Source organism: Macrosteles quadrilineatus, unplaced genomic scaffold (genome assembly GCF_028750875.1).
Source record: "Macrosteles quadrilineatus isolate MER2022 unplaced genomic scaffold, UCM_ALF_1.0 Scaffold_9__3_contigs__length_116548681, whole genome shotgun sequence".
Taxonomy (NCBI): Eukaryota; Metazoa; Arthropoda; class Insecta; order Hemiptera; family Cicadellidae; genus Macrosteles; species Macrosteles quadrilineatus.
Window position 1 is genome coordinate 69,846,227 of NW_026542602.1, and position 13,414 is coordinate 69,859,640.

The following is a 13,414-nucleotide window of genomic DNA, read 5'->3' on the forward strand; positions in this document are numbered from 1 at the left end:
GGGGTGAAGCCCATGGGTAACAGCTAGTATAATTTAAATAAAACAATATCAAATTAAACTTATTGTTCACGTTTCTTCGTTTAAACCATGTTTTTGGCTTTAAATAATTTTGTCCTATAAATAAACAGAAATATAACTAAGCTAACGGTTTTTTTTATTTTAAAAAGGGTAACGATGTGAATTATGTTGTTAATCAAATCGGATGATATTCTATTTCAATTGTTAACACTATAACAGCTTAATACCCTTAGATTGTTGAGTTTATATTGTTGGTAAAGTTTTAATCAAACTAAAAGCATTCATCAGAGTCTGCTTGCAAGTTTATTAGTTTACAAACCATGGTCAAGTCGGTTACCAGGAGAAAACAAAGGAAGATTGCGTCCGTTACGGGCTTTGAGCTTAGCTTTGATTACCCTTTCATAAAATAACTGTGCAGAGGTTGGTAAAACTGAAATACTCCTGAAAAACTACATGATTACAAATATACTTTTCAACGGTAAATTATTTAACAGTTTCGTAGGCTAGGAGATAAAGTCAAATGGGCGTTGAATTTTCTTGCGATTCAGCAATTTAGCTTTGCATGTATAAGTATGATTTATTTGTATATTTTCTCATTGGTGTTATTCAAATACGCAATGTTGCTTCGTACATCGAATTTGTTGATTTTGCAAACGTGGAAAGGAAGTTAATTTATAGATAAATAGTTGGTCGCTTCCCATGTTGACAACCTGTGTAAAAGATGCCATAACTATATTTTACAATTGTGAAATGGTTTTAGCTGATTGTTAACTTATATTACTTAGATTGTTCGATAGGGTATCTAAACATTCAAAACATCTATTAGGGCTCGGCCGGGATTTGAACCCGGGACCTCTCGCACCCTAAGCGAGAATCATACCCCTAGACCACCGAGCCATGGTATGGCTACAAGAAAGTTATTTTTAACGACTAACAGATTTATGATACTTGATAAAACGGCAAATTAAAGCCGTTTATAATGTACCAGTTTCTTAAAACAACCATGCCTTATCTACATTAATTTTCTAAATCAAGTCTATTTCGATAGATCTTTTTTAGCAGATAGCTAGAGCTGAAGGCAATAACTAAGCTTTTTTATGTTCTAAGTAAAGACTTATAAACCCTGATCATTATTTTTTCTAAGTCTTAAGACCGTAGAACCCAAATAAATTTGATTAAACATCGATCAAAGCGAATATAAAGTTATAATCTTGTTTCAGTTACGGTAGCCTACTCGTTAAATTTGTCTATTCAATTATTTTAATTACATTTAAAAATATTACAAATTACTCTTAATAGTAATTCTAATAACGTCAACCTGTTGAAGTGTAAATCACAGTAATAAAATTGATAATGGATCATTTATTGCTGCAACGCTATTTTATAGTTGTTACAGAATGGTTTAATTGTTGTAAGTTACCTATTATAAATTTGTTTGTTGTTGATCGTATGTAAGATACCACCCACCATCAATCATTATCGTAAGCATGTTCGTGCATGCACGGAAGACCAAGTAAATTATTTTGTATATTTTACAATCTGTTTTATACATATAAATCTTTGTAAAAGACAATTTATTCTATTCTTCTATATAGAACGATTCAATAGTTAATGATAGAACCCTAACAAATCAACCCTTACAACATAATCACTTCAAATTTCAAAAGCTTTTAGTCCAAATCTCAAATCATAGGAGTCATTATAATTATGAATTGTTTCAACACATCAAGATTAATTAACCTGATCAACTAATTAATTAAGGTTAATAGTAAGAAAGTCTAAATGTAGACAAGTTTCGCAGAAACAAACTTCTGAATCCTTCCCAATGATGAATTGATCAGGTTAATTGATTATTTTCCAAACTCACTTTTTATGATTAATTAGAATATATCATAGTCCATTATTTATCATGCAATAATTTGGCTGAAAATAATGTTGAAGAATAAAGTATGTTAAAATGATCAAGTCTCAATCCAGCTCTTTATACAGTAGACTCCCTCTTATCCGGACTTTTGGTCTGAGGCCAGTCCCGATAACGGGGTTTCCGGTTAAACCGACGTCCCAACAGCACGTTTAGATTGTATATAGTATTTTACCTAAATTTAGGATAGCATTGTATTTAGACACGTAATCACTGGTCTCAAATCTTTCCCACGAGAACAGACGTTTCAGTACCGCCCACTTCCTGCCGATCTAGTCCGGTTAAACCGATGTGCTGATAGAAATTGTCAAGTTAAAGATATGTCATTTTCCAATTGTAGTCTGGTTAAACTAACTAGTGTACATGTTGCTCGAAATCGAGCAATTGCAAAGAAGTACAGGAGTTATTTATTACCAAATTACTTGTTTAAAAAACTAATAACAGTCATAATTTTCGATGATTTTGAAAGAGTCGATTAAAAGATTATTAACTAATGGAAATACTCACAATTTACATAAAAGTCCTATTCCAGTTTAAAGGGTTAATTTTTAACTATCAAACTGCACATGGACGGGAAAAGGTAAGCTTACCAACGTAAAAAGGCTGTCAGCTTTTATAATATACCGTACCTAAGTTATTTAGCCAATTTGTAGACCATAAGGTGTAGGCTACTTTAAACTCTACAGAGCAGGCAGAACTCTGAAATGGTGTTATTTATCATAGGCCGACTCATATGCCAAATCCTTAAAATAAAAATTCAATAATTAATAACTTATATTATTAAACGTAAACCAACTTCCAAAACAATACATATTTTTAATAAAACATGGATAATTTACACATTGACTGTTTACAATTAACATATGTTCTTCTCCTCACTTTTAATTTTTGCTTCGCAATGGGAAAGATCTGTTTATGATCATTGAAATAGATTTATAATAAATAATAATCCATCATAAAGTTTAGGATTGAATAAACCTACCACATAGTTGTTTTTTTTCAGCTGTCTGAAATTGTGAAATAGGCATTTGGCAGTTCTGTTTGTTTACATTTGAATATCAAAGCAAATGTAAACATTGTGAATTTTCTCATGCTCCCATGGAGACCAATTATTAACATTCAATTTCTAACAACAGCTGGAGTTTCAAAACAATGTTTGTTTCCCATGTTAATCTTATGGAGAAATACAAAACTTTAAAGGGCCCCAGGGCCTCACTCTCTAATTATTCACCTGAAAAGAAAGTTTCCTGCACAACTTCACGTTACGCTCTTTCCATTGACATCAAAAACATGTCAATCGGTTCAGTAGTTTCGGAGGAGTAATTGTCACAAAAATCCTGCTTGTGTATTAAATAAGTATAGATAGATGTCCGGTTAAAAGGTGTCCAGATAAGAGAGAGTCTGCTTATATTACTAATGTAGCAGTTCAGTGTTACCAACCTTTGCACAGTTATTTTATAAAAGGTTAATTAAAGCTAAGCTCAAAGCCCGTAACGGACGCAATCTTCCTTTGTTTTCTCCTGGTAACCGACTTCACCAAAGTTTGTTCTGAAACTAATAAACTTGCAAGCAGACACTGATGATTGCTTTTAGATTGATTAAAACCCTAGCATAGAAAAAATTACAAATTCAGGTTATTAAACTGTAGAAGTATGAAATCCTCAAATTTAATATCATCCCTTTTGATTGGAATCATAATTCAATGTTTGTTACTTCACAAATTACAACACAGTGGGACGTGTTTTATTCAAATTTTCTTGAATAAATAATAATTATTGGGCTTGTAAATGAAGTAAAATCACAAACATATAATTTACTAAAGGATACCATCATGGTTTTTGTAATTTAAAATTATGAATACAAGTTTTATGTGCCTTCACCAAATAATTTTTTGTCATATCACTATAAACACCTTTTTTTTCTTAGAAGGCACATTAAACAATCTTTCTGTACTTGCAAACTTGGATTTATAAAAAAATAACTCTTATTGTTAATAAAATTATATTTATATCTTAAAATACCTTAGTTAAATATCTTAAAATATCTTAGTTAAAACACCTAAAGCCCAAATGAATATTTTATCTAATACTACGAGCTTTACTTATACGTAGACTTTTTTTGTAAGAAAATAGTAAATAGAAATATGCTATGGTAGTGAGTATTCTCCTGCAAAAGTGTTTCCATTAAATTATAGCATCGAATAAAGTCGATCCTTAAGGCAAGGTTGGCAATCATGAAGTATAGATGTCATCCGTGGGGAAAATATCTAACAGTATCAAGTTTCCAATTTGAGTTGCGATGATTATTTCTTCATTCTGAAGAGTATTTCGTTATTTTGCAAATATTTTTAACATATAGTTGTTAGAGTACACAGAATATTACAACGATAACTAACATTAATACTCTACAATCATATAAATATTTGTTCCAGATTTATATTGTTTTAATAAAAATCGTAGATGGATCATGAAAATCTACTTGATTAGAAAACCAATAAAACCTATTAGCATAACAATAAAATCATAAATGATTGGTTTTAATTTTGGTATTTAAGCTACTGCTTCGACGCCTTATCCAAAAACTAGGACAAAGGAACGAAGTTTAAATGAACTTTACTTTAATGAACTTCTAAAACTCGTTTTAATTTCGGAGGCTACATTATCCCAGTTAAGCCCTTTTAAATTGATCGAATGATGTTTAAGCAATTTATATAGGAGAATCTTACACTTTTCATACAATAATGTCTACTCATCTAAATACTTAATACAATACAGTGTCTTCTCTGTAAGATCCCTATTTCAGTTGTCCTACTTAATATTTTTACGATTAAGGCGTCATTCGAAACCTTCTGATCAGGTGAGGCGTGAAAAAACTGAAAAGATGATTGTCTAGTGTTTCGCCCTTCCTAGAGTCTGAACTATTTTTAGTATTCCCTCCTAAAGATTTAGTGATAGTGATGCAATTTAAATGTTCTTTATAACGGATTTTAAATAGGCTACTTTTAATGTTTTTGTATCCTGATTGAGGTAGGCAAATAAGTCTTTATGGTGTATATAAAAAGGTGTATGTAAAAAGGCCTGTAATCTTAGTTATAAAAGTAGCAAAACATCAGGGCTCGGCCGGGATTTGAACCCGGGACCTCTCGCACCCTAAGCGAGAATCATACCCCTAGACCACCGAGCCATACTTTCCGTTAGAGCTTACATGTTTGGTAACTTTTACTTTCACTTTGGACCACACCACACCTCTGAGGTAGGAGGACGGTTCCGAAACAGCTGTATAGCAAACGGTGCGTGCCCTAGATCTAGATTGAACACTCGTTTAGAATACTACAGCATTTAAACAGGATAATATATTTGGAAGTATGTTTAATCTATGGCTTTAGTTACAATTATCACTAGTAATAACAAACATTATTCCCAACGTTAAATAAAAATGTAATTTCAAGTGTTTTAGAAGCAGATAAAATAATTAAAATAATATCCCTATGTAAAAATTATCGTATGAAATATGGAATTAAAAAGATGTTCCAATATAGCAAAATTTGCTACTTCGAGAGTCGGCAATTCAATCTATAGACCGATTCATTGATAGGTTCATTGATGCCTGATATCTCTTTTAAAGTTTATCAATACAGTATATTCTTGTAATACGCTTGCGCACTGCTTGTTTTACTTGATAAGAAGCGCGTACAAACGCACATTATATGCATGTTAAGAGATCCTAAGCTCTTTATGAATCGATTAAATGATTGATTTTAGTAGATAAATTTTAGTAATACATTAGATAGTATAAATCAACCAACTATTCAGGCTCACTGTCATTATTCAATTTGAAATAAAAAATCGATTTATTTTATATCTCATAAAAATTTAGTGGTTTCATTTTATGAGTGGGGAATTTGTGATTTGACATGTTTTTCTAAAGCATCATGAACTTTTACTACCTGAAAACTATTTGAAAGGTAGGGCCTATTAAGTAAAAATAGATCTGAATGTTTTGTTATACCACCTTATTTTTTTAATGTAGGATCTAAACTATGTATAATCGCATATTACAAAAATACATTATTAAATAGTTACAATTTAAACCTTCCAAGTCTACCACGTAGGCCTACACACGTCTGGAAGCCGGACTGCACATATAACGTGTAAACAACATGGCTCGGTGGTCTAGGGGTATGATTCTCGCTTCGGGTGCGAGAGGTCCCGGGTTCAAATCCCGGCCGAGCCCAAATTAATTTTTGTGCGTGTTAACTAAAAAAATCGTCTCCGTTGAACTTATTTAATGTGGTAGTATTTCATATGGAGTTGAAGAAAGAAAAAAGACAATATTTTTTTAATAAGCATACGATTAGAGGAAAGATATTTAAATATAATTCTAAAGTCATATTCAAAACCTTGTACTGCATCTGCAAGGTTGGTTGACTTGGGTTCGTTCACCCAGGTACAAGGTTTGATCCTGGCAAACCTTGGCTGACAGCCAGACAGATGAAGAGAACCTTGGTGGTTACCTCGAGGTACTTGCCCTGGCACAAAGACACAGTCTGAGAATGTGAAAATTCATCTTCTTCAAGCATCCAATAGATGAAACATACTAGTCTTTAACTACATGCATGCATTAATTTTAGTTAGGTTCTAATATCCCTGGAATCGTTTGCATTGACACAAGTTTGGACTTATGATTAGTATAATTTCAAGTGTTGGAAGTGGTATATTTCTGACTCAAGTGACATGTGTAAAGCCGAACACTGGTTAATAAAGGTTTTATGTAAAAGAAAACCTAGGATGGGAATTGGAGAGAGTGCCTGAAAATCACTTTGGTTAGAGTTATGGACGATATCTTTGATCAAGACGTACAGTCGTACAATACGTACAAAATAACAGATTTTAGTAAAATTAAAACTAGTATATTTCCTAGTATTTTATAAAATAAATAGGTTAATGAAAACTTCTATACCAACGTTAATATTTTTACCTACGACCGTTTATTGAACTCAGTTCCGTTCTTAGAACTGAAAAGATTCACTTAACAGCATTGTTTACCTACTTAACAACATTGTTCTTTTCCTTAACAACACGAGTAACGGACCAATGAGTTTCAAGGATTGAGAGAAAAGAAATCAAATTGTAATGCTTCGAACTTCAACTAATCAGCTGTTCAGGTCAATTTAATTGTTAATGAGTGGTGAAAAATTAGTGTTTGGTACAATGATTCGTTGCATCACTGCCAGTGGCAATGGGAGGTTATAAACGAAAACATAATATCTGAGTAGTGATTATTAGTAATTAAAAAACTATCGTAATTAAAGTAGTGTACGCAACTCGCGTAAATAGTCATAAAGACACTCGTAGGGGTTTTTAAGGCTCGTTTCGTTAACACTATCTTTACGCGATCGTTACGTAAACTACTATAAGTTCAGGCCCAAGGTTATGTTTGCAGTTAACATGTACTACTAGCTAAAACACAGATAACTAGCTCATGCCTATTACTGTTCATATTTGTTTTGGTAAATAGTACAGACATCCAATTTCAGTTATAGCAATTCATTGTTATTGTTGAAACACTAGCATTCGTATTGGGCATATCGAGAACTGGTCGAAAACGAGGAAAAGTAAATTTAGAGAGAGGGGAAACCAGCTGATCGTTTTTATCTTGCTTTGAATTAAAGCTTAGGCTAGGAAACAATTACTTTTCCTAACACTGCATGGAAATGATCACATTGACATACCTGTAGACAGTATGCAAAATTGCTCATTGCCGCTCTAGAGTGGGAATGTATCATCCCCGATCACTAAATCAGCTGATTTCTAATTCAGCTGAGTTAACAACTGGTTAGAAATGACACAACCTTTAATAAAGCAAACATAGCCTAAGTGACATTTTATATACATCTAAAAAGTCAATCTAGACTTGAGCAGCAATGACGTACTATGGGTCCATAATACAAAAATATTCTTTGAATTCCGTTAACCTTTTAAGATTTTCGTTCATAATGTTATTCAAAATCAGTTGATGTTTTTAAATGTAGGGTTTTAGAACGCTTAGAAATAAAACTTGCTAAATGCTTCCAGAGTTTAATTACTTACAAACAAGTTCTGGGGCTTCCTGAAAGCTTTTGAGCTACGTTTTATAACTTCAAAACAAAGTAGTGAGAAAAATTTAAAGGTTACTTGTGATTACTAAAAAAAAGATTACTTTAAAAGTTATTGTAGAAAGTAAAAATTAAGAAAAAATACTGGCATATGGCTGCAATCAACAGGAAACCAAAGTGTTACATTGAAGGTAAAATTCTTGATCAACAATATAGATAATTTACGTAATCGTTACTGATAAGTTCACCAGTTCAACGACCTTTATTCGTTATCGCCCACCTTCTATGTTGAGTGGTATTGAACTAATGATAATAATGATACATAGACCCCCACTACAGGTATTGCTAGTTGGGGAACAGTCGTAACAGCTGATACTGTAGTCGCTCTTGAGATACTCTAGATACTCTTGAGATATACGCTAGGAGATAGAGTATGACGTCATCGCTGGGAGGTCATTCAACTTGTACTTGATCCAAGATTGTATAAAGGTTCTTTTAGGATTAAAATCTATATTTTTTAAATCCTTGTTTATGACTCAACCACGCTTTCCGTTCCCTACTAATAAAATATGCAATCTTTTATTTTCACTTAGCAATAAAAAGGACGTATTAATTAAGACGTAGACTATGTATAATAATCAAAGTAGTCAAGCATTCATTTAGGTTTTAGCTTTTTGACAAAATGAAAATATACTCTTAAGCTACTTTTATTGTTGCTAATGTATTTAGAACTAGCAGAGCACCCGTCCTTCGTACAGGGTTGGCATATAAGTATAAAATGCTTATTGCAGTTATACACAAGCTTTGCGTTTGCAATGGGGGAGGACACAGTTTGATAAAATTTGGTTCATAAATTTACGGTATGATATAGTATAACACATCTACCATTTCACCTAAACAATAGAAAAAAACAAATTATCAAACATTCACACAATATCACAAATTATTCATTAAATTAAAAACTCAAACCTAACTTTAAACAATCCTACTTTGACAGGTCTCATTGTGTATCACAGCTTTTTGTTGCTGCTTAGTTCAAATTAGCTGTTGTCATATATGCACAAACAAAATAATAATAGTGCTGCACCCTGTTGGGAAACCTTATAACTTTTTAATGCTATTGGATATAGAACCAAATTGTAAAGTTGAAACAGCTGACTAAATTCTTTAATCCTCTTTAAATATGAATACTCATAAGGTTAACATGGGGAACTACAGACCCACTGGGGCGGAGCCCGAAAGGATTTTTGAGATAAGAATATGCCTAAATGTTAATAGGGAATGTGAGCTATGATCATGCTAAATTTCAGCCCAATCCGTCCAGTAGTTTATGCGTGATTGAGCAACACACAAACATACACACAAACATACACACAAACATACACACAAACTCACAAACATTCAGATTTATAATATTAGTAAGATAAGATAATACTCTTCAATTTAAACTATTTTAGATTTCATATTTTGTCGTTGTGTTTCCGGATCAAATCAAATTAATGGTATACTTGGATTAGAAATATAAAAACGAACGGCTTAGATCTAAGATGTATAATATTGTATGGAAATTAATGACAAATATTTAAACCAAAGTGCATAACGTAAATAAGTTGTATTTATATCAAACTTTTATTTTATTCCAAGCGTACTTTAAGAACTATTTTGATTCATATTAATAAAAAAGAATCTTTTTATGATCATTACAAAATAATAACTACTAAAAGATATAGGAAATGGATATATTTTTCACTACAAGACGTTAGTTGTTCACTTTGCGACATATGCCTATTTAGGCTATAAACACTCTAATCCACCAACTTTGTAAACCCTTTCCACGTAAAAAAACCAAATTCACAAAAGTAACAAATTCAATCATTGATAATTTGTTTTGAAGCCACTCACTCTAATTAGAGTTTGACATTACTTTCAGCATTTTCAATTATGTTGAGAGCTGACAATCCGCATACTGAATTAAATAAACAGAAATCACTGGTTAGCTAATATTTAGAATATTTTTATCAGTTACAATTTAACACGTATCTGTTACTCAATTAAAAGGTTGTTACAACACTGACACTTTGAAAACACATTAAAGCCATGTTATGGTTATATTTATATGGAGGTAAAAATTGGTTGTGTGGTTTAAAAACATCTCAATATATTATTTATCTTTAGTTCGAATCAATATTGTTCCAAATTCCAAATCTATATTTTTAAATATTGTTAGACATTACCTTTCCCAACATTTTAAATTACATTGCTAGCTGAATACGTGCATGCTGAATTCTATGGACAATATATCCTCTTTAGTTCATATCAGTTTGGTTCAAACCACAATTTTTCATTTTACAATAGTTATCTTCGTTCGATTTGTAGAAAAAGGCAAAAGCCAGCCAATAAAAATATTGGGAGGGTAATAAAAATATTCATTTGAATCAAGATGTAATTTTAAATCATTGTTGGAATAGAGGTCAGCTAGAGTTTTGGCCTAATGAAAAAAAAAATAGTTGATTAAATATTAATTTTTTTCTAATTTCTCATAAGTTTGATCATGAATGTTGCAACAAGATGGGTAAGAAGACCAGAGCAGTTTGCATAATCAGCTAGGGAGTCACAGTTTGACACCCGCTGAACTGCTCAGCGAGGCGCTGAGTGAGCGAATTCCATGAAACTTGACACCCGCGTTGAGTAACCGATGTACTCTGACCAAGCTGTGTAAAGCTGGATTGAATTCATGTTGTTTAGAAGCTATGTTAGGGACGGTTGTAAAGAACTCGTTTTCAAATAAACTTCCAGTTTGTTCATTGTCTTGTTGGTTTTTGGAGCGAATGTACCATGACAAATACGCTATGGTAGGTGTTTTGGTAAAACCCGAATACGGGGGGCCGATTTACCACCCGTTCAAGTTTATAAAAAAAATACATGTGTGGAACGCGGTTTTATGGGATAAAAATTTGTTTTACATATTTTCGACAAAACAAAACTTTGCAATATCTCTACAAACCATTCAGCTGGGCAATGAAAAAATAAAACGTTTAAGTGGTATTTTACGCTTTAAAATAATGGGAGAAATTCCCAAAGAGTATAATTTGAAAACTCCCATGTTTTCTTCTTATTGAGAATAATCAAACTCTTATGATTTGCTTGCTTATATGTATTTATAATGATGATATATGGTAAATTTACCCATTTTCCCTATTAACATTTCACTAAGAAACAAACCTAACCCTGTAGCAGCTAAGTACTCGTTTAATTAATGTTATTAAAATATGGATGAATCTCGCATATTTAAGTAATACAAATTAGCCAAATATAAATTCGCTTAGTCTGCAGGTTTGCTGGAGTGGGGGTATTTGAGTGTAGTTACAATTAATTCTGTGGACCATTCTCTTAACTTAAACCAATCTATGGCTATAGGATACTACTTATCAGTGGGCGTATTTACACTTGGCTGCTACGAGAGGAAGCAAAGACATTATTGGTTTGAGGAGTTTCAAAATCCAATGTTATTGTTAGCAGGGTTTGTGTGTACTGACCTAGTAAACAAATATTGTTACAGTATTTGTCTTTGGAATATCCACAGTACTGTTTCATAAAATATATTTGTATTATTGTAACCAAACAATGATTTTAAAATTGGCACCCATTAATCGAGAAATTTATATTCTAAAACGTTAGGGAATATCATTAATATATTTTTAATGTTTTTTAGTTTTTGATTAAAGTGATCATTACAAAATTTCTTTTAATTCAATTTCCGTTTTTCATGTCTTTTTATAGCCTTCATTTTATTAAATGCTGTAAGTACCTTGAAGTTGTCAATTAAATAGTGCTTATTAACGATTTTATATTCTTTACTAAACTCAAGGTTGGTTCACGTCTTGTAAAATCAGCTTATCTTTGTGTTTAATAAGCATGTTTTTGCGTATTTTTTGTTTACTCAAATATACTGTTGTATGTCTACAATTGAAAGTATTTAGCTGAAGATGGACAAATTGAAAATTTTACCATTTTAGAGCCAAAAGTATTTGATGTTTGCGCACTAAAGGATTAAACAATGTCACTCGTGGAGAACGAGCTTGTCTAGTGGTAGAGCGCGGTACTTCGGTCCCTGAGGTCCCTAGTTCTAATCCCACCAAATCACCAATGGACTGTATCTCTGATAATGCTGCAACCCCTAGGTAATGTTGAAAACAATACGGGGTCGTGTCTAACGCCCAAAAAGAAACTACCAAAGGTACTTATAACAATAAAAATACCATTTTTAGTTTTCCAAAAAAGATTTGGAGACAAAAGTCATATACCCACTTTGATATAAATGAATTTGCACAAGGAAGTAGTTATACTGAAACTAAGATAAACATAAGCTGTGATTTAAACAGGGTTACCCTAGTCATATCTGGTATTTAAGTGGCACTGGGTCAATAGCCTCCACAACAAACTCTTCAGGTCGTCAACCTCGCCGTAGTGAGAGCGAGAGTGGCTACACCACGTGAGACCCCATTGACCGGCGCAGCCAAGGTGAGTCAACAGCTGTTTATAAGTGGAGGTGGGAATGGCGGGAACTCAGTGCCTCAACAGCTGTTATCTTGTGCTAACCTCAACGCTGATTGACGCTGTCAAACAGGTTAGTTAAGAGGTATTTTTTATAGTTAGTATTTTTATAGAGTTGTAAATAATATAATCACATTGATATGTGTATGCCAAAGGCAATATTTTAGTATGTGATTTCACATCCATTTGTAAATTTTAACAACATAAAAATAATTGGTCCCTAGAAAAAACTAACGTGTCTAAAATGGCTAGACTATTATTCTGTACACCTGTTTTATTCGTTTCTTTCATTTTAATTACGAAGAGTATGCGGGTTTTTATACAGTTTTAATTTTTTTATGTTTGTGTATACTAAGAAAAAACAGCACACTTGAAAGGTACTGTTCATTTTTTTTCATTACAATGATGTACCAGTAATGAGTATACCATGATTTTTTTTATTTTGTAGTTTATGTGTTTGAATTGCGCATTAAAAAGTTACAAGGTACTTGCTTTAATGTAACTACTCAAGACTAATCACTAACTAATCAAGAATAAAAATCAAGTATAAAGTCAGTAAATAAGGATATATTTCCAAAACCTAAGCTAATTAATTTTCAAATCGTAACCATTACAAATGATTAGCATGACAAATTTTCAAATACATGTTTACTAAGTTTCAAGATGTGAGATCAGTTTTGCGGTTCAATTCGTTCGTAGCTGGTCTGTTTTACCCAGTGTAGCTCAAGCTTTCAATGATAAAAAGATCTAACACAAATGCTTTCTGGATCTATTAAAATGGTCTGATTGTTGGATGCCTAGAAACTCAAACAGACTGTGATTACAGT

General features: G+C 32.3%; 3 non-coding genes across 3 annotated transcripts; 1 reads left to right on the plus strand and 2 right to left on the minus strand.

The window, feature by feature from the left end:
* Positions 1-843: 843 nt before the first annotated feature.
* On the minus strand, positions 844-915 carry Trnap-agg (transfer RNA proline (anticodon AGG)). The gene has a single exon. It is a non-coding gene; the product is annotated as a tRNA-Pro (tRNA).
* Positions 916-5,050: 4,135 nt separating this feature from the next.
* Trnap-agg (transfer RNA proline (anticodon AGG)) lies at positions 5,051-5,122 on the minus strand. Its single transcript has one exon. It is a non-coding gene; the product is annotated as a tRNA-Pro (tRNA).
* A 978-nt stretch (positions 5,123-6,100) lies between these two features.
* On the plus strand, positions 6,101-6,172 carry Trnap-cgg (transfer RNA proline (anticodon CGG)). The gene has a single exon. It is a non-coding gene; the product is annotated as a tRNA-Pro (tRNA).
* Positions 6,173-13,414: the final 7,242 nt, after the last annotated feature.